The sequence below is a fragment of the Amblyraja radiata genome, chromosome 18 (assembly GCF_010909765.2).
Source record: "Amblyraja radiata isolate CabotCenter1 chromosome 18, sAmbRad1.1.pri, whole genome shotgun sequence".
NCBI lineage: Eukaryota > Metazoa > Chordata > Chondrichthyes > Rajiformes > Rajidae > Amblyraja > Amblyraja radiata.
In genome coordinates, this window is record NC_045973.1 from 43,168,170 (window position 1) to 43,193,509 (window position 25,340).

A 25,340-nucleotide genomic window follows, 5' to 3' on the forward strand; every position below is an offset into this window, starting at 1 on the left:
TAATATTTAAATATACATGACTTTTAATATACAGTCGCAACTTTTTTTGCCACGGTTACCATAGTTACAGATAATAAGTTCCAATGGGTCTATAAATTAGAGCACTCGCTTTCTTGGAAGATTACTCAAAACAGATTTGTGAGTTCGGATTTATCTGACATATAATTATAGTCAGATTCACTCTGTGTTTAGCACACAAATGTGTAGAAAATAAGAGTTCAATTGCGAGAAAGTTTCTCCTGTTCAAGTCGGAACTTAACTGTGAACATTATATTGCAGGACTTAATGGTTTAATGAATTGCCTCAAAGAGAATCTTCGCAGTCAATTATGTAATCCTGATCTTAGTTTGCAATCTGAGAAAGAGTAAGGAAGACAAGTAGTTAGATATCGATAGAAGGAATGGATGATGTTTTCGGTTGAGGAGGGTCTGAAGAAGTGTCTCGATTTGAGACGTCACCCATTCCTCCATCCAGAGTTGCAGCATGTTACTTCTGCATTTTGTGTCTATCTTCGGCGAAAAACCAGCACCAGTTCCTTCCTGCAAGTTAGATATCATATAACCCTATGACCATATAACAATTACAGCACGGAAACAGGCCATCTCGGCCCTTCTAGTCTGTGCCGAACACGTATTCTCCCCTAGTCCCATCTACCTGCACTCAGACCATAACCCTCCATTCCTTTCCCATCCATATAACTATCCAAATAATTTTTAAATGGTAAAATCGAACCTGCCTCCACCACCTTCACTGGAGGCTCATTCCACACAGCCACCACTCTCTGAGTAAAGAAGTTCCCCCTCATGTTACCCCTAAACTTCTGTCCCTTGATTCTCAAGTCATGTCCTAAGTCATATCGATATCTATTTTTCAGAATGTGTACATTGTTGGAGAAATTTGGAAGTATAATCATTTCACTAAATCTACATTGTATTATTGATTCGTGCTTTGAAGATCACTGATTATTTCTTAGCTACACATGCGAAATTCAAAGTGGGTAAATTCTTCATTTCCAAGTGCTATTAAATCAAAGTTCAATTTGTAAAGTAATATATGTTGTTTTCTTTAACTTACCCAAGTAAAAACCATACAAAATGTGTAGGAATGAACTGCAGATGCTGGTTTACATCGAAGATATACACAAAATGCTGGAGTAACTCAGCGGGACAGGCACCATCTCTGGATAGAAGGAATGGGTGACGTTTTGGGTCGAGACCTTTCTTCAGCCAGTCTGAAGGAGGGTCTGGGCCAGAAACATCACCCGTTCCTTCTATCCAGAGATGCTGCCTGTTCCGCTGAGTAACTCCAACATTTTGAGTCTATTCACAATTCATAGAACATAGAATAGAGTAAAGTGCAGCACAGGGACAGCTTACAATGTCCATGCCGAACATAAATCAAGCTGAACCAATTTCATCTGTCTGGACCAGGGCCGGATTTAGATGAAGAGAGGCCCTAAGCTATTTAACTTGTGAGGCCCCACCCCACCTCCCAATCCCCCACCCCCACGACTAGAGGACCGTGACTACCCAACAGTGACAGTGTGACACTTTTAGATCCTACTGTATGTTGTCATTAAACAGTTGGTTTTAAAATACATATTGGATTCACCGCGGAGCGGGCGATGCCTTACCTGGATCGCCGTTTGAAGCTCTGGAGTGTTGGGCCTGCTGCTTCAACATCATGGAGCTGTGGTTTGCGGAGCTCCCAGCCTCGGGCCGCGCTGATTTCAACATCGTGGAGCCCTGGGATCCCTTTGCCGAGGGCCGCCAGCGTGAATCTCCGCCTTGCTCAGCCTGTGGACTTCGGGTGGTGCGGGAGGGAAGGGAAGAATTGACCAGGGAGTTACGGAGGGAGCGGTCTTTGCGGAAAGCAGACAGGGGGGGGGGAGATGGGAAGATGTGGCGAGTGGTGGGGTCACGTTGAAGGTGGCGAAAATGGCGGAGGACTATTTGTTGTATGTCAAGGCTAGTGGGGTGAAAGGTGAGGACCAGAGGGACTCTGCCCTTGTTATGAGTGGGGGGATGGGGAGAGAGAGCAGTGTTACGGGGTATGGAAGAGACCCTGGTGAGAGCCTCATCTATAGTAGGGGAGGGGAACTCCCATTCCCTGAAGAAAGAGGACATTTCCGATGCCCTGGTGTGAAACACCTCATCCTGGGAGCAGATGCTGCGTAGACGGAGGAATTGGGAGTCGGGGATGGAGTCCTTACAGGAAGCTGGGTGGGAAGAAGAGTAGTTTAGATAGCCATGGGAGTCAGTGGGTTTATAGTGGAATTCGGTCAGAAGTCTATCACCTGCGATGGAGATAGTGAGGTTAAGAAATGGTAGGGAAGTGTCGGAAATAGTCCAGGTGTATTAGAGTGCCGGATGGAAGTTAGTGGTGAAGTGGATGAAGTCAGTCAGTTGTGTGTGGGTGCAGGAGGTGGCCCCAAAGCAGTCGTCGATGTAGCGGAGGTAGAGGTCGGGGATGGGGCCCTGGTACGTATTGAACAAGGATTGTTCGACGTAACCGACAAATAGGCAGGCATAGCTGGGGCCCATGCGTGTGCCCATAGCTACGCCTTGTATTTGGAGGAAATGGGAGGAGTCAAACGAGAAGTTATTGAGGGTAGGGACCAACTCCGCTAGACGGAGGAGAGTATCAGTGGCTGGGTATAGGTTGCTTCTCCGGTCGAGGAAGAACCGGAGGGCTTTGAGACCATCCTGGTGGGGGATGGAGGTGTAGAGTGACTGGACATCCATGGTGAAGATGAGGAGATGGGGGCCTAGAGAATGGAATGTCCGGAGACGACGGAGAGTGTCTGAGGTGTCTTGAACATAGGTAGGAAGGGATTTACCCAGGGAGGGTAGGATGGAGTCAAGGTATGTGGAGATGAGTTCGGTAGGGCACGAATAGGCAGAGACAATGGATCTACCAGGACAGTCAGGTTTGTGGAGGAGGTAAAATCGGGCTGTGTGGGGCTGGGGAACGATGAGGTTGGAGGCTCGGGGGGGCAGGGAGTAGAAGTGGATGAAGTCGGTGATGGTGCTAGAGATAGTGGCCTGGTGCTCATCTGTGGGGTCATGGTCCAGGGGTAAGTAGGAGGAGGTGTCCGAGAGTTGACGCGTGGCCTCAGCTTTGTAGAGATCGATGCGCCAGACTACCACGGCACCTCCCTTGTCGGCGGGTTTGATAACCCAATCTGGGTTGTTGTGGAGTGATTCGATGGCAGTGTGTTCAGGGGGGGAGATATTGGAGTGAGACAGGGGAGTGGAGAAGTTGAGGCGGTTGATATCTCGCCGGCAGTTTTGGATAAAGCCGGAAGTTGGCCATGAGGGGGGTCCACGAGGAGGGGGTTCATTGGAGACGGGAAAAGGGATCATCAATAGGGGGCGAGGACTCCTTCCCATGGAAGAACGCTGTGAGGCGGAGGCGACGGTAGAAGAGCTCCAAGTCGTGGTGGGAGCGGAACCCATTGAGGTGGGGACGGAGGGGGACAAAGGTAAGTCCTCTGCTGAGGACCGACCATTCGGTGTCGGAGAGGGGGAGGTCAGGGGGGATGGGGCCAGAAGAACGCAGGTGAGTGAACTGAGGCCGAGGCGATGTCTGGTGGGGGGTGGTGAGTGGTCAGGGAGGAGGGGGGGCATGAAGACTGTAGTGTGGGTGGGGAAGAGCAGGGGTCACGTAGTTTGAGGGGGGATGGGAAAGACCCAATGGAACAGCCACTGAGGTTACCAGGGTTAGGGTGACTAGCACTAGGACCCAGCGCAGTCAAACCCAGGGGAGTGGGAATCAGCAGCGTGGAGGCTTCAGGCCTGGTGCTGAGTCCCGGCTCCAGGTAAGGCGACGGCTGTGGGCTGCTGGAGGGAGGTGCAGTGGCGAGGGTCAGCGGACCCGATGGTAGGAGTTCGCGGGCAGTAGAGTCGGCGGACGATGCGTGGGAGGTCCCGGTGGGCGGATGGTTGGTGGGGCGGCGCGGTTTGGCCAGCCCGGTGAGGTGACGAGGTGAGTAGGGCGCGGTGCGGCGGCCATGTTCGGTGAGCTCCGGTCCGGCGGCGATGTTCGGTAGGTCCGGTCCGGAGGCGATGTTAGATGGGCCGGGTTCGGCGGTAATGTTGGGTGGGCCCAGTGCGAGGTGGTTCGGCCAGGTGCGGCGGCGAGGTGGGTAGGCCCCAGTGCGGATGCGAGGTGGGTAGGCCCCAGTACGGATGCGAGGTGGGTAGGCCCCAGTGCGGATGCGAGGTGGGTAGGCCCCAGTGCGGATGCGAGGTGGGTAGGCCCCAGTGCAGATGCGAGGTGGGTAGGCCCCAGTACGGATGCGAGGTGGGTAGGCCCCAGTACGGATGCGAGGTGGGTAGGCCCCAGTGCGGATGCGAGGTGGGTAGGCCCCCAGCGCACCGGCGAGGTGGGTAGACCCCAATGCGGATGCGAGGTGGGTAAGCCCCAGTGCAGATGCGAGGTGGGTAGGCCCCAGTGCGGATGCGAGGTAGGTCGGCCAGGTGCAGATGCGAGGTGGGTAGGCCCCAGTGCGGATGCGAGGTGGGTAGGCCCCAGTGCGGATGCGAGGTAGGTCGGCCAGGTGCAGATGCGAGGTGGGTAGGCCCCAGTGCGGATGCGAGGTGGGTAGGCCCCCAGCGCACCGGCGAGGTGGGTAGGCCCCAGTGCAGATGCGAGGTTCAACGGGGGAAAAGGGTTAAATACACTACATACCTTTTGCTTTGTCCTGCACTTCCAATAATCCAAATAATCTGTGGAGCAAATTCCTCTCCACAACGAATATATACCTCACCTGCATTTTAATCCCTCCCCCCCACACCACCAAAGCCTCCGGAATCGCAATCACAGCACTACCGATGGCAGGTTTAGTAACAATGCCACTATGTCAAAAGCTTTATACACCTTGGTGGAACGCGCAGAGGCCCCCCTAGATCTCTAGGCCCTAAGCTTAAGCTTGTCTAGCTTATACATAAATCCGGCCCTGGTCTGGACCCCATTCCCCTCCAATCCCTGCACATCCATGTGCCCATCTAGAAGCCACTGTTATTCTGATGTTCTATCTGCTTTCACCACTTTCCACTCCGGCAGTGCATTACCGGCACCCACCAACCTCTGTGTAAAAAAAAAACATTAAACTCTTTCCTTTTCCCCCTAAAATAAAGCCTTCTCGTCTTTGATTCGATTTTGCTTCATTCACCGCACTCAATACAATACAACACAATACGGTTTATTTGTCACATTGCACATAAAGTGCAAGTGAAATGAATATGTCAGCAGCGGTACAATGATAAAGAACACACAAAAAAAACACAATAAAAATTTAACATAAATATCCACCACAGCATTCATCACTGTGGTGGAAGGCACACAATTTGGCCAGTCCTCCTCCATTTCCCCCCGTGGTCGGGACCTCAACCCTCCGCAGCCGTTGCTGCGGGCGTCTTGATGGTAAAAGGACAAGGTACAAGTCCAGGTAAGTCCAGGATCGACTCTTCCCCACCGGAGACCGCGGCTTTAAGTTGGTGTAGGCCGCAGGCCGGCGGTCGAGATTTAAAGTTTAAAGTTCCCGCCGCGCCGCAGCCAGAAGCACCGCAGACCGCAGGGCCGGCGATCGAAGCTCCCCTCCAGGGGTGATGGTAAGTCGCCACCGCGCCCGCGGTAGAAGTCAGCCACGGGCCGGCAGTGATGGCTTCTTCTTCCCCCGGGTCCCCCATGCGGGATCCCGGGCTGAAGACGCCAATCCAGCTGGAGCTCTGCAGACCACGCGCGGCTTCAGGCTGCCGGCTGCCCCGGGCCAGCGAAACGGAGCACTCCCCTCCAGCGAGCCTCAGCGAGGGCTCACCCGCTCCACGCCGAGAGTCCATGCTGCGCCCGCCGCTGAAGCCCCGGGCGCGTCTCCGGGAAAGGCCGCGCCGATCCTTGCTGTTAGGCCACGGGGGCGGCGACCTGGAAAAAGTCGCCTCTCCATGGAGGAGGCGGCCGAAACAGTTTCCCCCTCACCCCCCCCCCACACCACCCCCCACACAAAACACACAAAGAAACATTAAAAACATACTTTAAAACACACTAAAAAAAATTTAAAAAGTTGAAAAAACTAACGCGCTGGAGCACAAACATGACATTCTTTCCAAATCACTGTGCATTGTTCAACTTTACTGACTTCACCTCACCCTAGAATCTGAGAGGGTCGGGTTTAGAGGGCACGGGACCCCTTGGTGCCACACATGCTGGTGGAATGTAGCCAAGGGTCTCTGGCCTCTGCGTGCCACTGCTGATCTCTTCTAAATTGGGTGGGATTATTATAGAACTTGTTGTCAGAGAAGTGCCCTCACTGTATTGTGGACAGAGTACAGTGGGCAGCTTGTATATTGTTTATTGATTTCATCCATTTTAACCGACTCTTTTGATGCTCTCCAGTAATTGCTCGTTGCGTTCACATCCAAAATAATCCCCGAGGCCATCGGATATGTAACATGGAGTATCATTGACCAGTAGTCAGTGGTCTTGTTCTCTTTTGTGTTAGGATCCCTGAGGCTCTTTAGCCAGTTGCTGCATCGATTCTGTGAGGCTGTTCACGGGCTGACAGAGTTGATTATCTTGGGCCATTTTACTGAATGGTTCATCCCGGAACTCAGGCAATTTTCAGTCAGCTTTCATTTATGTCGTGGAGTAAAAGATTTTGGCACACTTCAAAATATATATATATATTTACAAAGTTTCTTGAGTACAGAAATCACTTCCTCCCCCTGCCTACTTCCATCTCTGCTCCGATTTATTCTGAAGGTATTTCATCCTTGCTGGGTTGCAGCTTGCAGGCCCACAATGCATCTTCACCTCAGGTCGGTGTGTGGACAGTGAGTGCTGGAGGGCTATTTGTCATGTTGAGCATCGCATTGGAGTCGAAACCTAACCTTGAAACTGCCAATGCTCCAAGGACACCTGGGCACCATCATATCTGTTTATCAGACCCTCATAAAGAATAGTGAGAAGTCCTCTGCATTTGTCACTGTTTTATGTATATATAATACTGTAGGAACTTTTGCCTCTCTAAAGGGGCTGTCCCACCGCGGCGACCTAATCTGCGAGTTTAGAAGAGTTTGCCCTCGACTCAAACTCGCAGCATGGTCGACACGTGGTCCTATTGGGTCACTGGAACTCTCCTTCATGCTCGAGGGAAGTTCCCGAATACTCGTGGCCTCAGCATGGTCGCGGAACATTTTTCAGCATGGTGATAAATTGTTCGCGAGTAAAATCTGGTCGGCATGGTTCTTTTTAACTCGTAGTGCAGGGGACCGGGGTCGCTATTTCGTTACAGATAGTCGAGGGCAGCCGTAGGCAATCTCCTTCACTGACCGGGCATTTTGATTGGCTCATTGGAGTTTTCAGGACCAAGGAAAACCTACCGGTAGGTAAAATGCCCGCTAAACGTGTGGGGCATGTATACGTATAAAACTGTGTGCCTGCCGGCGTCCGGCGTCCGGCGTCCTTCCGTCGGGCTGCCGGCTGCCTTTCTTCCTTTGGTTCCTTGCTACGCTGAAACCTGACGCAGAATCGCCGAGATCTTTTCCATTTCGGTAGAGATTTCACTTTTCTTTCTAAGTATCCACTCCTGATTACATTTCGTCGTGTTTATGTACACATTTTTAATCAAATCCTTCTCCCCCCAATATTTAAAAATAAAACTGGCTTCTCACCCATAGAAGCAGCCCCAGCCCCAGCCCCTGGTGAACGTTCCATCGTGTGATGTCACAATGCCCAATGCTCAAAGACATTCTTGCCATAGAGGGAGTACAGAGAAGGTTCACTAGACTGATTTCTGGGATGTCAGGACTTTCATATGAATAAAGACTGGATAGACTCGGCTTGTACTCGCTAGATTTTAGAAGATTGAGGGGTTATCTTATAGAAACTTACAAAATTCTTAAGGGGTTGGACAGGCTAGATGCAGAAAGATTGTTCCAGATGTTGGGTAAGTCCAGAACAAGGGGTCACAGTTTAAGGATAAGGGGTAAATCTTTTAGGACCGAGATGAGAAAAACATTTTTCACACAGAGAGTGGTGAATCTCTGGAATTCACTGGCACAGAAGGTAGTTGAGGCCAGTTCATTGGCTATATTTAAGAGGGAGTTAGATGTGGCCCTTGTGGCTAAAGGGATCAGGGGGTATGGAGAGAAGGCAGGTACAGGATACTGAGTTGGATGATCAGCCATGATCATATTGAATGGTGGTGCAGGCTCGAAGGGCCGAATGGCCTACTCCTGCACTTAATTTCTATGTTTCTATGTTTCCCTCTCCTCACCCCTCTCCCTCTCCCACCCATCCCTCTCTCTCCCACCCCCTTCCCTCTCTACCCCACCCCCTTCCCTCACTCCACCCGCCCCCTTCCTCCTACCCCTCTGGCCTTCTTCCATCACTCCCCCTACCCCTCTCCTCCTCCCTCCCCACTCTTCCACCTCTCCCCCTTCCCCCTCCACTCTCCCTCCCCACTCTTTCCCCTCTCTCCCCCCACCCCTCTCCCCCTCCCTCCCTCCTCCCCTCCCTCCCCATCCCCCCTCTCCCCCACATCTCTCTCCCCATCCCCCTCTCTCACCCCCTACCCCGCTCTCCTTTCCCTCCCAAATCTGTCCCGTTTCCTCCTCCTCCTCCCCTCTCCCTCCCCTCTTCTCCCCCCCCCTCCCCCCACCTGTGTGTTTGGGGGGTGGTTAATGTGAGTGTGATGCCGCAGCCCCCTCCCCCCCGCAAACGCCGTTGGGGAAACAGACCCAACGGGTCTGCACTTGGTCTAGTACTTCTTAAAAGTGTTTCCACTCCTTCACACCCCCCCTTCTATCCCCTTCTCTCCCCTTCTCTCCCCTTCTCTCCCCTTCTCTCCCCTTCTCTCCCCTTCTCTCCCCTTCTCGCCCCCCCCGCCCCGTCTGCGCTCTCTAAAGGACTTACCGTTACTGTGCAGCTGTCTTTTACCTTTCTCTTCATCGCGGGTGTGAATTTCAGGCAGCGCTCCCCCACTTTCCCTGTCCCCCGCCTTTGCAATGTGTGTGTGTGTGTGTGTGTGTGTGTGTGTGTGTGTGTGTGTGTGTGTGTGTGTGTGTGTGTGTGTGTGTGTGTGTGTGTGTGTGTGTGTGTGTGTGTGTGTGTGTGTGTGTGTGTGTGGTCAGTCAATCCAGCTCGCGGTTTCAACAGGGACGGTCGATCCAGCTCGAGGGTTTTCTGGCGAGTGCCCTCCAGCTTGAAGGTCGAAGACACTCTTCTTAACTCGCGGATTAGGTCACCGCAGTGGAACAGCCCCTTAACCCCTCCAATCCATGAAGTTCTCCTCCTTCTTCAGCATTAAATCTGAAGTGTGAAGATGGGTCTCGACCAAAAACGCCACCCATTCCTTCTATCCGGAGATGCTGCCTGTCCCGCTGAGTTACTCCAGCATTTTGTGTCTATTTTTGGTGTAAACCAGCATCTGCAGTTCCTTCCTCCACATTAAATCTGCCTCGTCTATGAAATGATTTCACCCTCACATCCTGTCATCTGCACACCTCTACCTGCACACAATTTGCCCGCTGTTCAGACTTTGATGGGGTGCTGGAGCCTGAAGAACATCTTGGACATTCCTGCCATGCCATTCTAGGGTGGATAGAACAGATTATAATACTCGACAAGTGTTGAAATCCATCAGTATAATCTTCCAGGGAAAGTTACCAGAATGGCCGATACTATGTTATGAAGGAGGCGATAGAGGGGGGTGGGAGCACAGACGTGGGCTTGGTCTGGTAGGGATAGAGAAGACTAAGAGAATAGCAAACACATCATGACTTGAACATTTCTTGCCACCTCTCCCATTCCATTACTCCTTCTTCAACCCAAGAAAAAGGCCTGGGTGGAGTGGATGTGGAGAGGATGTTTCCACTAGTGGGTGAGGCTAGGACCAGAGGACATAGTCTCAGTTAAAGGACTTTCCTTCAGTAAGGAGATGGGGAGGAATTTCTTTAGTTGGAGGGTGGTGAATCTGTGGAATTATTTGCCACAGAAGGCTGTGGAGGCAGTCAATTGATATTTTAAGGCAAAGATTCATAGTTTCTTGTGTAGGAGAGAAGTGCGCATGCAGATGACCCGAAAAGTCAGTCTCCAGAGATGCTGCCTGTCCCGTTGAGTTACTCTCCAGAGATGCTGCCTGTCCCGTTGAGTTACTCCAGCATTTTGTGTCTTTGGATGGATTCTTGATTTGTATGGGTGTCAGGGGTGATGGGGAGAAGGCTGGAGAATGGGTTTAGGAGGAAGATATAGATCCGCCATGATTGAATGGCGGAGTAGACTTGATGGGCTGAAGAGCCTAATTCTGCACCCATCACTTACGAACATGAATTTATGAATAAATAATTGCATGAATAATCCCAGAATCAGAAGATTTTTAATAATCAAGCAAATTTGAACAGCTGCATTTTTTTCTTTGGATAAAGAGAGGAAATAGCCTGATTGAAATACATTAAAATGATAAAGTGGTTATTATGGTAGACAGAGAGAAGGCATATTAACAAGGGCCATAAATATGAGAGTTACTCATAAATTCAAGGAAGAAATTTACCCAGCAAGTGGTAGGAATACATTACTTGCAATCAAGAGTAGATTACGGCAAATCACCTGGACATGCTTAAGAGGAAACAATATGTGTAAAGGCAGAAAGAAAGATTGTGCCATGCATGACAAAGCTTTTGAAGGCACTTCACAAGTAATAATATGTTTTGGAAGTATAGATTCAGTTTAAGGTTAATTATTGTCACGTGTACAGTGAGCGTACAGTGAGCGTACAGTGAGCGTACAGTGAGTGTACAGTGAGCAGTGAGCGTACAGTGAGCGTACAGTGAGTGTACAGTGTGTGTACAGTGAGTGTACAGTGTGTGTACAGTGAGCGTACAGTGAATAGCTTTGTTTTGCATGCTCTCCAATCAAATCAACCAAGTTCCAGTTCAGTGGGTAGAGTGAAGGGAAAGATACAGAGTGCAGAATATAGTTCTCAGCATCGTAGCGCAATCGTTCCGGAGTCCAATGTCCCGGATGAGGTAGGGGAGAATCGGGCTGTACCTGACCTTATGTGAGAAGCCTGATAACAGAGGGCAATTAGCTATTTCAGGATCTGCTGCTATGTGCTTTCAATCTTCTGTACCTTCTGCCTGATGGTCATGGAGAAAAGAAGAAATGACCAGGGTGGGAGAGGTCTTTGATTGCATTGGCTGCTTTCCTAAGGCAGCGTGAAGTGTAGATAGAGACAGTGGTGGGGGGTCTGGTTTGTGTGACGGACTGGGCTAAATCTACAACTCTGCAATTTCTTGCAGTCGTAAGGGCCTGTCCCACTTTCCCGAGCTATTCACAAATTCTCCTGATTTATTCACGAATTTTCCCGAGTTTTCAAACTCGCAGAATGTTCATAACGAGCCCGTAGGAATCCGTGGATATATCGTAGCGGCTCGTTATGCCAGCCGTGGGTACTCGGGGCTATTTTTTTACTCGTGGACATTTCTCATCATGCTTAAAAAACGTCCCGACTTACCTGATGCCCCGAGTACCTACGGTTGGCAGAACAAGCCGCTACGATATATCCACGGACTCCTACAGCCTCCTACGGACTCATTACGAACATTCTGCGAGTTTGAAAACTCGGGAGAATTCGTGAATAAATCAGGAGAATTCGTGAATAACTCGGGATAGTGGGACAGGCCCTTTCGGCAGAACTGCGATGCAACCTGACATTATGCTTCCTATGGTGCATCTGTCGAAGTTTGTGCGAGTCTTTGCAAAAACGTCAACTTTCCTCAAACCCCTGAGGAATTAGGGGCATTGGTGTGCATTCCTGGGTGGCACTTCAATGCGGTAGACCCAAAACTCTGGAGCAACTCAACGGGACAGGCAGCGTCTCTGGAGAGAAGGAATGGGTGACATGTCCAGTCGAGACCCTTCTTCAGACTCCATATCACTTCAATGTGGTTGGTCCATGACAGATCACTATGGTCACTGATATCTTGGTGGAAGTAAGATTTAATTTCCTGGTCTTCAAAATAGTTCACTATTTTTTTTTACCCTACTTGATAACACTGTATTGTTTTTTTACATGACTTAGTATTTAATCCAAACGGCATCATCACTGACAGTGCAGCACTCCATCACTACTGCAATGGAACGTCAGCCTCCTAGATCATCTGCTGAAAGCATTGGAGTCAAATTTGAATCTATAACCATTAGATTCAAGGCAAGAGTACTGTTCGTGGAGCTAGGACTGACACTGTCTGTTGCAAGGAAGAAAGAAAGAAAACGATAGATTGTAAGAGTTAGCTGTGGTAGGTCACAAGGTCATAAGTGATAGGAGCAGAATTAGGCCCTTTGGCCCATCGAGTCTACTCCGTCATTCAATCATGGCTGATCTATGTCTCCCTCCTGCCCTCTCCCCACAACCTCTGACACCCTTACTGATCAAATACAATAAGAATTAAAAACAGGCATAGAACATTTGAATGAAAGGACATTTTTAAAGCTGTACTTTTCATCTTATTCCATACAACTTATTATTTTCCTGCAATATTATCTATTTTCTCTTTGAATCCCCGTTTAGCACTCTTTCACCTGACCAGCATCCAGCCTACCCACAGCATTTCTCTGGAGGCAGTACTTTCCCAAGCTAGCTGAGCAAGGTGTCCTGTGTTCTTTTTCCCAGTTTCAGGAATATGAATTTCCGATGCCTGGTCACTAAATACATGTTGTTTGTCCTCATAGCATTCTACTTGGAAAGATTGACAAAGTCCTTGGCTGTTCCTCCACTGTGGAGATTTAGGATCTAAACATCATGGAAAACCCCAACTATCACTGTGTTTAACAATGGTTCTTGAGACCCCATTATGTGAGTGAAAGCCATCAGAGTTTCTGAATGGTAACAGTAGTATTGAGCATTTTCCCAAAGTTCCCCCCAAAAATGGCCCCCACAGTTACGCCCGGAGTAGCATATCTGGCCTTGAGTTACCAAATATATACTTCTCTCAGATCCAGAAGGAATCTAATAGCTTGCAGCACCATAGTTGAATTATGTTCTTTCAAAGCCTGGAGATAGCCTTACATGCTCAGCTCTGGAAGTCTTTTCTGATCAAAAAGGATTAACAGTTTTAGCCTGAAGGAAGAAGGGCAGGCTTTAGGGAGGCTTTTTACAGTTCTGCGATTACTTGACATGTCAGATGGCTTTATGGCTTTAAGCAAAGATGAAGTGGAGCTGCAATTAGACAGGGCTCAGCACACCTACTTGGCTGCTGCTAAACCATCTGTGTGTAGAGACATCATTCAGACACTATGAAGTTGAAGACGTCAATGAGAAACATTTAATAGCATTTTCTTAAGATGATTAATTTTATGAGCTGTTATCATAAGCTAAAGACAGAGCATTAGTTTCAAATGTATTTACATTGGCCAATCTCTCACTATTTATAAAAACTTACACTGATGTTCAAAGTATGCAAGTCACTGAAAAACCAACCTTGCTGATCCAGCAAGCAGTAGGAGAGCAAATGGTGTGTTTTCCTTTATTATGAGGGGGATTTGTAAAGATGTCTTAGATTCAGAATCAGATTCAGATTAGTTTATTATCATATTTTTATATTATCGGGGTGAGGTGAATGAAATTCACTATTCACATGTGGCTCGCAGAGTAAACAGTATACATACAGTTATAATAAATATGGCACTAAATACAATGAAGATGGACACAAAAAGCTGGAGTAGCTCAGTGGGACAGGCAGCATCTCTGGAGAGAAGGAATGGATGACATTTCAGGTCGAGACTCCACTAAATACAATGAATGCATGGACCAAACTGGTGCAAGATTGAGCAACAAACAGTGTTAAAGTACCCCAATAACTGAATAAGGAAGAATTAAGGGCAAGCGCATGTGACTGCACTCTGGAAAAGGGGTATGAAAGAGGGGATTGATTCAGGTCTCTGATAGTGATCTTCTCCAGGAAGGTAGAAGAAAGGAAAGGAAGTAGAGACAGAGTCACACAGTGTGGAAACAGGCCCTTCGGCCCAACTTGCCCACACCGGCCAACATGTCCCAGCTACCTGCATTTGGCCCACATCCCTCCAAACCTTGTCCTACCATGTACCCGTCAAACTGCATCTTAAATGTTGGGTTAGTCCCAGCCTTGACTACCTCCTCTGGCAGCACGTTCCATACACTCACCACCCTTTGTGTGGAAATGTTACCGCTTGGATTCCTATTAAATCTTTTCCCCTTCCCCTTAATAACCAGGATGGCACACATCCTTGCATGGTCCATGCCATACCAGGCTGAGAAGCATCCGGTCAGAATATTCTCTATTGCATATCTGTGGAAGGTCGGTAGAATCCTCATGCCAAATTTACTCAGATGCCAAAGAATGTAAATACACTGATGCACTTTCTTGATCATTGCATCAGTGTAAATGGACTTTAAGCTGTCATAGAGTCATAGAGACATACAGCATGGAAACAGGCCCTTCAGTCAAACTTACCGATGACTACCAAAATGCCCCATCTATACCAGTCCACCTGCCTACATTTGGCCCATATTCTCATCATCTTTCCTGTCCATGTACCGGTTCAAATGTTGCTTAAATGTTGTTATGGCATCTGCCTCAACTACCTCCTCTGGCATCTCATTCCATATAGCCACCACCTTCTGTGTGAAAAAGTTGCCCCTCAGATTCCAATTCAATCATTCCCCTCTCACCATATCCGCTGGTTCTTGATTCCCCTATTCTAGGTTAAAAAAACTCCCTCATGATCTTATACACATCTATAAGATCGCCCCTCGTACTCCTGGGCTCCAAGTAATGAAGTCCTAGCCTGCCCAACCTCTCCCTCTGGCTCAGGCCCCCAAGCCCTGGCATCATCTTCGTAACACTTCTCTGCACTATCTCCATCGTAACAACATCATGCCTCTGGCAGGGTGACCAGTATTGAACACAATATTCCAAATGTGGCTGTCCTGTGGACCAATGTCCTGTACAACTGTAGCATAACATCCCAACTTCTGTTCTCAATATCCTGGCTGACGAATGGCAATGTACCGAAAACCTTCTTGACCATTTTATCTCCCTATGCAAGACACAACAAGCTGGAGTAACTCAGCGGGACAGGCAGCATCTCTGGAGAGAAGGAAGGGGGGAGGGTTTCGGGTTGAGACCCTCAACAAAGTCCTCACCTTCGTTCCCCTCCGCCCCCTCCTCAACGAGTTCCAGGTCTGCCACGATGTAGAGCTTTTCTTCCACCTGTCCCGCTGAGTTACTCCAGCTATTTGTGTCTTTCTTCAGTTTAAACCAGCATCTGCAGTTCCTTCTTACACACTCTATCTACCTATGATGCCACTTTCACCAAACTATGTACCTGCAGTCCTCATGTCTTTCACCATGATACAAAACTGAGGAGAAAAACTCATTGAGGACATTGACCATCTCCTGTGCCTCCACACAATTGGTTTCTGAATGGCCCTATTCTCTCTGTAGTTACCTTCTTTTTATAACTATACATAAAGTCTCTTTGGATTTTCCTTAATATTATCTGCAAGAGCTATCTCCTACCCTGATTTCCTTCTGAAGTATGCTCCTTAGTTTCCAAATCTCCTCCAGGAATGCACATGATTCCAACTGCTACTCATGTCCCATGCCTTCTTCTTTTTCCTAACCAGAGGCCCAATAGGTTAAGTGGTTAAGAAGGAACTGCAGATGCTGGATAATCGAAGGTACACAGAAATGCTGGAGAAACTCAGCGGGTGCAGCAGCATCTATGGAGCGAAGGAAATAGGCAACGTTTCGGGCCGAAACCTTTCTTCAGACTGATGGGGGGGGGGGGGGGGGGGGGGGCGGGGGGAATAAAGGAAAAAGGAGGAGGAGGGGCCTGAGGGCTGAGGGAGAGCTGGGAAGGGGAGGAGACAGCAAGGGCTAACGAAATTGGGAGAATTCAATGTTCATGCCCCCAGGATGCAGACTCCCCAAGCGGAATATGAGGTGCTGTTCCTCCAATTTCGGGCGTTGCTCGCTCTGGCCATGGAGGAGACCCAGGACAGAGAGGTCGGATGCGGGGTGGGAGGGGGAGTTGAAGTGCTGAGCCACCGGGAGGTCAGGTTGGTTATTGTGGACCGAGCGGAGGTGTTCGGCGAAACGATCGCCCAACCTCCGCTTGGTCGCACCGATGTAGATCAGCTGGCATCTAGAGCAACGGATGCAATAGATGAGGTTGGAGGAGATGCAGGTGAACCTCTGTCGCACCTGGAACGACTGCTTGGGTCCTTGAATGGAGTCGAGGGGGGAGGTAAAGCGACAAGTGTAGCATCTCTTGCAGTTGCAAGGGAAAGTGCCTGGGGAGGGGGTGGTACGGGAGGGAAGGGAAGAATTGACAAGGGAGTTACGGAGGGAGCGGTCTTTGCGGAAGGCAGACATGGGGGGAGATGTGGCGAGTGGTGGGGTCACGTTGGAGGTGGTGAAACTGACGGAGGATTACTTGTTGTATGTGACGGCTGGTGGGGTGAAAGGTGAGGACTAGGGGGACTCTGCCCTTGTTGCGTGTGGGGGGATGGGGAGAGAGAGCAGTGTTGCGGGGTATGGAAGAGACCCTGGTGCGAGCCTCATCTATGGTGGAGGAGGGGAACCCCTGTTCCCTGAATAATGAGGACATTTCAGATGTCCTGGTGTGGAACGCCTCATCCTGGGAGCAGATGCGGCGTAGACGGAGGAATTGGGAGTAGGGGATGGAGTCTTTACAGGGGGCAGGGTGGGAAGAAGTGTAGTCCAGATAGCCATGGGAGTCAGTGAGTTTATAGTGGATGTCGGTCAGAAGTCTATCACCTGCGATGGAGATAGTGAGGTCAAGGAATGGTAGGGAAGTGTCGGAAATGATTCAGGTGTATTTGAGTGCCAGATGGAAGTTAGTGGTGAAGTGGATGAAGTCAGTCAGTTGTGGGTGGGTGCAGGAGGTGGCACCAAAGCAGTCGTCGATGTAGCAGAGGTAGAGGTCGGGGATGGGGCCCTGGTACGTATTGAACAAGGATTGTTCGACGTACCCAACAAAGAGGTTAACCAATAGGTTAACCCATGATGAGCATTTGACGGCACTGGGCCTGTACTCACTGGAGTTAAGAAGAATGAGGGGGGACCTCATTGAAACACACAGAATAATGAAAGGCTCGGATAGAGTGGATGTGGAGAGAATGTTTCCACTAGTGGGAGAGTCTAGGACTAGAGATCATAGCCTCAGAATTAAAGGACATTTTTTTAGGAAGGAGATGAGGAGGAATTTCTTTAGTCGGAGGGTGGAGAATCTTTGGAATTCATTGCCACAGAAGGCTGTGGAGGCCAAGTCAGTGGATATTTTTAATGCAGAGATAGATAGATTCTTGATTAGTACGAGTGTCAGGGCTTATGGGGAGAAGGCAAGATAATGTGGTTAGGAGGAAGAGATAGATCAGCCATGATTGAATGGCTGAGTAGACTTGATGGGTTGAATGGCCTAATACTACTCCTATCACTTATGATCTTATGAATTTCTCTCATCATCCAAATTTCCTTAAACCCACCTGCTTTGCCCTTCACTCTAACAGGAACATGCATTCCCTGATCACTAGTCATCACACTTGTAAAAACATCCCAGTTACTGGACATTCAATTTCCTCCAAACATCTTACCCCAATCAACTTGAGCGAGTTCCTGTCTAATACCATCAAAGCAGGCCTTGCCCCAATTCAGTATTTTAACTCGTGGCCCCTTCCTGTCTTTATCCATAACTATCTTAAAGCTTCTACAACAGTGGTCGCTGGTCCAAAGAGGATCATCCACAAACATATCAGCCACTTGTCCTTCCCAATTTCCAATGACTAGATCAAGTTTTGCCCTCTCCCATGTAGGGGCCCTCTAGAGTCATAGTCATAGAGTGATACAGTGTGGAAACAGGCCATTCAGCTCAACGTGCCCACACCGGCCAACATGTCCCAGCTATACTAGTCCCATCTGACTGCGTTTGTTCCATATCCCTCCAAACCTGTTCTATCCATGTACCTGTCTAACTGTTTCTTAAACGTTGAGATAGTCCCTGCCTCAACTACCTCCTATGACACCTTTTTCCAGACACCCACCATGTGTGAAAAAGTGACCCCTCTGATTCCTATTAATTTTTTTCCTCTTGGTCCTCGATTCACTCGCTCTGGGTCAGAGACTGTGCATTTACATATTACCTGAACACATTTGACAAATTCCACCCCATCTAAACCTTTTGCACTATGACAGTTCCAGTCTATATTGGGAAAGTTTAAATCCCCCACTACAACAACCCTATTTGTCCGGCAGCTGCCTGTAATCTCCTGGCAAATTTGCTCTTCTAATGTCCGTTGACCATATGCAGGCCTACAGTACACTACCAACGGAAGATAGACACAAAATGCTGGAAAATACTAAATCAACGGGACAGGCAGCATCTCTGGAGAGAAGGAATGGGTCATGTTTCAGGTTGAGACGTCTGAAGAAAGGTATCCATCCAAACCATCACCCAAGTTCAAGTTCAAGTTCAAGTGAGTTTATTGTCATGTGTCCCTGCACACAGAACATAGTAGGCATTTACTACAAAGCAGATCAGTGTGTCCATATACCATTATATAAATATATACACACATGAATAAATAAACTGATCAAGTGCAAATAACAGATAATGGGTTATTAATAATCAGAGTTTTGTCCGAGCCAGGTTTAATAGCCTGATGGCTGTGGGGAAGTAGCTATTCCTGAACCTGGTTGGTGCAGTCTTCAGGCTCCTGTACCTTCTACCTGAAGGTAGCAGGGAGATGAGTGTGGGTCTTTGATGATACCGCCAGCCTTTTTGAGGCAGCGACTGCGATAAATCTCCTCGATGGAAGGAAGGTCAGAGCCGATGATGGACTGGGCAGTGTTTACTACTTTTTGTAGTCTTTTCCGCTCCAGGGTGCTAAAGTTGCCAAACCAAGCCACGATGCAACCGGTCAGCATGCTCTCTACTGTGCACCTGTAGAAGTTAGAGAGAGTCTTCCTTGACAAACCGACTCTCCGTAATCTTCTCAGGAAATAGAGGCGCTGATGTGCTTTCTTGATAATTGCATTAGTGTTCTCGGACCAGGAAAGATCTTCAGAGATGTGCACGCCCAGGAATTTGAAGCTCTTGACCCTTTCAACCATCAACCTTTTGATATAAATGGGACTGTGGGTCCCCATCCTACACCTTCCAAAGTCCACAATCAGTTCCTTGGTTTTGCTGGTGTTGAGGGCCAGATTATTGTGCTGGCACCATATGGACAGATCTCTCTTCTATACTCTGATTCATCCCCATCAGTGATTCGTCCCACAACAGTGGTGTCATCAGCGAACTTGATGATGAAGTTCGCACTGTGACCGGCTACGCAGTCATGAGTATAGAGTGAGTACAGCAGGGGGCTGAGCACCCAGCCTTGAGGTGCTCCCGTGCTGATTGTTATCGAGACTGACACATTTCCACCAATACGAACAGACTGTGGTCTGTGAATGAGGAAGTCGAGGATCCAATTGCAGAGGGATGCGCAGAGACCCAGTTCTGCGAGTTTGGTAACCAGCTTGGAGGGGATGATTGTATTAAATGCCGAGCTGTAATCAATGAATAACAGCCTGACATATGAGTTTTTGTTGTCCAAGTGGTCCAGAGCGGAGTGGAAGGCCAGCGAGATCGCATCCACCGTTGATCTGTTGTGGCGGTATGCAAATTGCAGTGGATCCAGGTTTTTGTCGAGGTAGGAGTTGATTTGCTCCATGATCAACCTCTCAAAGCACTTCATCACCACAAACGTTAGTGCCACTGGTCGATAGTCATTGAGGCACGTCACCTTGCTCTTCTTGGGCACTGGTATAATTGATGCCCTTTTAAAGCAGGTGGGGACCTCAGACCTCAGAAGTGAGGTTGAAAATGTTCGTAAAAACTCCAGCCAGTTGGGCCGCACAGGTTTTTAGAACACGACCGGGTATACCATCAGGTCCAGGCACTTTTCAAGTGTTCACCTCTCTGAAGGATTTCCTGACGCCCATTCCTTCTCTCCAGAGATGCTGCCAGTCCCGCTGAGTTACCCCAGCTTTTTGTGTCTACCTTTTGTGTAAACCAGCATCTGCAGTTCCTTCCTACATCATGCATAGACACAAAATGCTGGAGTAATTCAGGCAGCATCTCTGGAGAGAATGATTGGGCGACGTGTTGGGTAGAGACCCTTTTTCAGACTGACCATACTTGTGCAAGCCAAAACACATAGTACAATCTTATACGATGTCCATTGTAGTTTGGTGCTGAGGTTGGGTTGTGAGTATGGAGGAATGTGACAACAACAAATTGGTAGCTCAGCACACAACTCCAATGTCCTCTTGTAAAGGGAAGAGATTGAACTTTTTTTTTCCGCCGTCAATCACAGTTCGCTCGCACATGTGTCAGACCACGTATAGCTCGCTGTTGGCTTCTGTCGTCATCCAACACGTTGACAGAATTGGTCGCCCGACGCGTCACAGTGTGCATCGTGTCGTCGTTTCCGAGGATCGCCACGTGGAGGCTTCTGTCATGATCCCCTCCATCACAGTAAGGAATGTGGAGGAGTGGTGGATGTTAATGTTAAGATGTATTTTGTGTGTTCTGTTGCTTTTTATTGGTATGACTGTATGGCAAATGAAATTCCTCGTATATGTTGGCTAATAAAATATGATTATGATTATTATTATGAATAAACAAAAGATCTACATCAAAGCTTTATTGAGCCTTTACCGTACCACCTTCTCATCACGTCCATTAGGCAGACGCCAGCATCCAGATTCATTTCTCAATATGCAGGAAGGGACAGCAGATGCTGGCTTGCACCAAAGATAGATACAAAATGCTGGAGTAACTCAGCAGGACAGGCAGCATCTCTGGAGAGAAGGAATGGGTGACGTTTCGGGTCGAGACCCTTCTATAATTTCTCAAAGTATTTGTTTGTTCAGGAGCTGCAAGATAAAAACAAATCACCAATATTCCAATCTATATTACTAAAAGTAAGAGCTTGACCACTTCCTGTTTTTCTGTTTCATGATTTTTGAAAAAACGCTGCCACATACGGCTGTGATTTTTGGCCAACTTACTCAGAGTCCCCCTCCGCTGCGCAGGACAAGAGGATTTTTCCCATCGATGAAAAATAAAAGAGTTATTAATGTTTGAAAAATGTTGACATTCTCTCTGCTGCCCCTGCTGGTGGGAAGAGGGAAGGACTATAAAACCCAGAAGTGTTGTGCCTCATTCAGTCTCTGCAAAATGGAGGAAGCGAGAGGGTCACGTCTCTCTGAGCTGTAAATAACACTGAACACATGTCAACTCAAGTGTGAGTGTCCTTAATGTGGTTTGAAAATGAAAATGTGGTTGCTTTGAAATGCTGCGCTGCAAATGGTTGTTGGTGGTGGTAACTGCTTTGAAATGCTGCACTGCAAATGGTTGCTGATGGTGGTAACGGCTTTGAAATGCTGCACTGCAATGGTTGTTGGTGGTGGTAACTTGACAACTTCCTGTTTGCACTCTATATTGATTTTAGATAAAATACTACCACTTACGGCTGTGATTTTTGGCCATATTACTTAGTTCCCCTCCGCTCATCAGGTGCAGAGGATGCTTCCCATCAATGACAAATAAAAGAGTTATTAGTGTTTAAAAAATGTTGAGAATCTCTCTCCTGTTAATCATGCCATGAAGGCCACGCCCCTTCCGGTGGGAGGGGGGGGGGAGGGATTATAAAACCCGGAAGTGTGGGTGTGGCTCAGTCTCTGCAAGATGGGGGAGGGAGAGATCACGACTCTGTCTGAGCTGTGAATCAACTGCACTCACTGAATTTCTATTGAACTGTGAATGTGGTGTTTTGTGTGGTTTTATGGTGGTTTTATGGTGGTTTCACCCTGCTTGAAATGGTATGAGACTGCATTTGAATGTGGTGGCCTTGCACCCTGCATGAAATGGTATGAAACTGCATTTGAATTTGGTGGCCTTGCGCCCTGCATGAAATGGTATGAAACTGCACTTGAATTTGGTGGCCTTGCACCCTGCTTGAAATGGTATGAAACTGCACCAGCATTTGGTGGCCTTGCACCCTGCTTGAAGTGGCATGAAACTGCACTTGAGTTTGGTGGCCCTGCACACTTCTTCAAGTGGGTGGAAACTGCACTTGAGTTTGGTGGCCCTGCACCCTGCTTGAAGTGGTATGAAACTGTACTTGAATTTGGTGGCCTTGCACCCTGCTTGAAGTGGGTGAAATTGCAATTGAATTTGGTGACTTTGCACCCTGCTTGAAGTGGTAAGAAACTGCAATTGAATTTGGTGGCCTTGCACCCTGCTTGAAATGGTAGGAAACTGCATTTGAATTTGGTGACCTTGCACCCAGTGCAGCTCCTGAACAAACAAATGGAATTTCAAGGAATAGCCGTGAGTCAACTGCTCGCCCACCAGCCGTGAGTGAGTGAGCTGCCAGCTCATCAGGCTTGAGTGACTGAGCCGTCACCCCAAGAATCCATTTGGTTCACAATGTTCATACTAGCCCTCTGGAAACCAGTCCCTTCAGCCTACAATACCCATACTAGCGCTCCAGAAAGCCCCCCCCCCCAACTGGCCACCAATATTGCAATTGGTGGAGAGGTGGAATATTGCGTTGGGGGACCAGCCTTCCCGTGTGAACATGGGACCCAACCGGTCCCACTTAGTCTAGTATTAATTAAAGAATTAAACCGTGAATACAACTTACTTAAGAATGAATAATGCAAAGTGACTCAAAACGCAATTCCTGTATTACAGCTGTGATATCAAATGTATTCTTCACATTTGCTGCGAAGGACTGTGGAGATCACGATGTGGATCCAATAACCGTAAGTTGTTTCAGTTGAAGATAGACACAAAATGTTGGAGAAACTCAGCGGGACAGGCAGCATTTCTGGAGAGCAGGAATGGGTGGCGTTTTGGGGCGAGACCCTTCTTCAGACTTCAGTCTCGACCCGAAACGTCACCCATTCCTTCTCTCTAGAGATGCTGCCTGTCCCGTTGAGTTACTCCAGCATTTGGTATCTGTCTTCAGTTTAAACCAGCATCTGCAGTTCCCTCCTACAACATAAGTAGACACAAAATGCTGGAGCAACTCAGCGGGACAGGCAGCATCTCTGGAGAGAAGGAATGGGTGACGTTTCGGGTCGAGACCCTTCTTCAGACTCAGTTATTGTGGCTAGGCATTCTTCCATGCTCAGTATCTGCATTCACTGAATCCATGCCTGCGCATGTATGAAAGAACCTTATGATGCTGTATGTTGTATGGATGGATACTTCATGGAACCTCCTTATAGCGCACATCACCTAGGTTAAGGTCCATGTACAGATCAATAATGGAAGTCCATTTATGTCACAGGAGAAGGCAGTTTTTAAATGGAGAGCAGACCAATACCACTACTGATGGATTTGCTCCACCCACCTCCATTTAGGAAATCTCCATCAATCTAGAAGAAGGAACTTGAAAGCGACAGCAACAAACAGCAATAGAGCTACACAATTTGGTCTCCTTTTCTACCTCAAGCCTGAGTGAAAATCCATAAACAACAGCAGCTGTTATCAGGCAACAGAATCATCCTTCCACAACCAGAGAGCAGTGCTGAACTGCTACCTACCTGTTTGTGTATCCTGGGAAAGCCGGAGTTGCAGAGTTGCAATGTTGGGAGAAAGGAATTGGGAGAAGTCTGGCACGTCCCCTACAACTCTCAGCAACTTCTACAGATGCACCATCGAAAAGCATTTTACCAGGATGCATCACGGCTTGGTTTGGGAACAGTTCCATCCAAGACCGCAAGAAATTGCAGTGAATTGTGGACGCAGCCCAGACCATCACACCAACCAACCTCCCTTTTATTGACTCCATTTATACCACACGTTGCTTCGGCAAGGCAAGCAGCATAATCAAGGACATGTCACGCCCTGGCCACTCCCTCTTCTCCCCTCTCCTATCAGGGAAAAGCCATAGAAGTGTGAAAACGCACACCTCCAGATTCGTGGACAGTTTCTTCGCAGGCAACTAAACCATCATACCACAACCAGAGGGCAGTGCTGAACTACTATCTACTTCTTTGGTGAACCTCAGACTATCCTTGATTGGACTTTGCTGGATTTACCTTGCACTAAACGTTATTTCCTTATCATGTATCTATACACTGTAAATGGATCGGTTGTAATCATGCTTTGTTTTTCTGCTGACGTTAACACACGACAAAAGCTTTTCATTGTACCTCGGCACACGTGACAATAAACTAAACTAAACTAAACTAAACTAGGGCCAATAGCATTCCTTTGAGCAATGAAAAGGATGATATAAGCATTGGATTAAACCTTAAACTTATATCATGTTTGATTTATTTTTGAGTCCTCATTCGAAGGAAAACAAGTGTCAAGTCATCTTCAGAACCTGCAGGAAGCAGATTAGCTGACATCTCATCATAACTCCAACGTTTTAAGTGCTACAACTAGGGGAATGGGGGAAGGAAGAGGGAATAGGTTGGTGGGCACATGGTGGGGGGAAGGTGGAGCTAAAAGGAGTATGAAGGTTACGTTAGCGTTAATCCGCTGAATGTACGAGCGCAAAATGAAGTCCTGCCCCAGAGGGAGAGGAGTTTATGCCAACAGCCGGTCAAACCATGGTCCACACACGTACAAACGTACGATCAAGACTCTTTCTCAGTGAGGAGGAATTTGAAGGATACCTGGGATAGATTTGGTAATGGACATTTTATAGCCAGTCTGTGAGAAGCTGCATTTGGGTGAGACAAACCAGGGCAGGGCTTACACAGTGAGTGCTCAGGGTGGATAGTATTGTGGAACAACAAGACAAAGAGTGTAGGTGCATAGTTCTGAACATCGCAACACAGGTTGATAAAGTGGTGAAAAAGGCATTGAGCATATTTGCTTTCATTGGCCATGGCACTGAGTACAGGAGTTGGGATGTTATGTTACAGCTGTACAAGATGTTGGTAAAGCTACATTTGAGTGTAGAGTGTAGAGTTCTGGTCCCTCTGCTATAGAAACATGTAATTGAACTGGAAAGATTAAAAAAAAAAAAGATTTACGAGGACATTACTCTACATGGAAAGTATGAGCTAAAAGGAGAGGCTGGAAGGGCTGTGGAATAGAGGGGGTTGAGGGATAAACTCATAAAGGGCATTGAAAAGATGAATAGCCACAGAACTTTCGCCAGGGTAGGAGAGTTGGATAGTTTGAGCGTTTGATAGTTATTTGGGCAACTTGGTGTGCATGGATGAGTTGGGTTGAAGGGCCTATTTCATGCCTTATAA

General features: G+C 48.0%; 1 long non-coding RNA gene across 1 annotated transcript; it reads left to right on the forward strand.

Annotated features, from left to right (window-relative positions):
• The first annotated feature begins 3,795 nt into the window (after window positions 1-3,795).
• LOC116983554 lies at window positions 3,796-19,674 on the forward strand. Its single transcript, XR_004414743.1, has 3 exons — window positions 3,796-3,882; window positions 4,144-4,147; window positions 19,665-19,674. It is a non-coding gene; the product is annotated as an uncharacterized LOC116983554 (long non-coding RNA).
• Window positions 19,675-25,340: the final 5,666 nt, after the last annotated feature.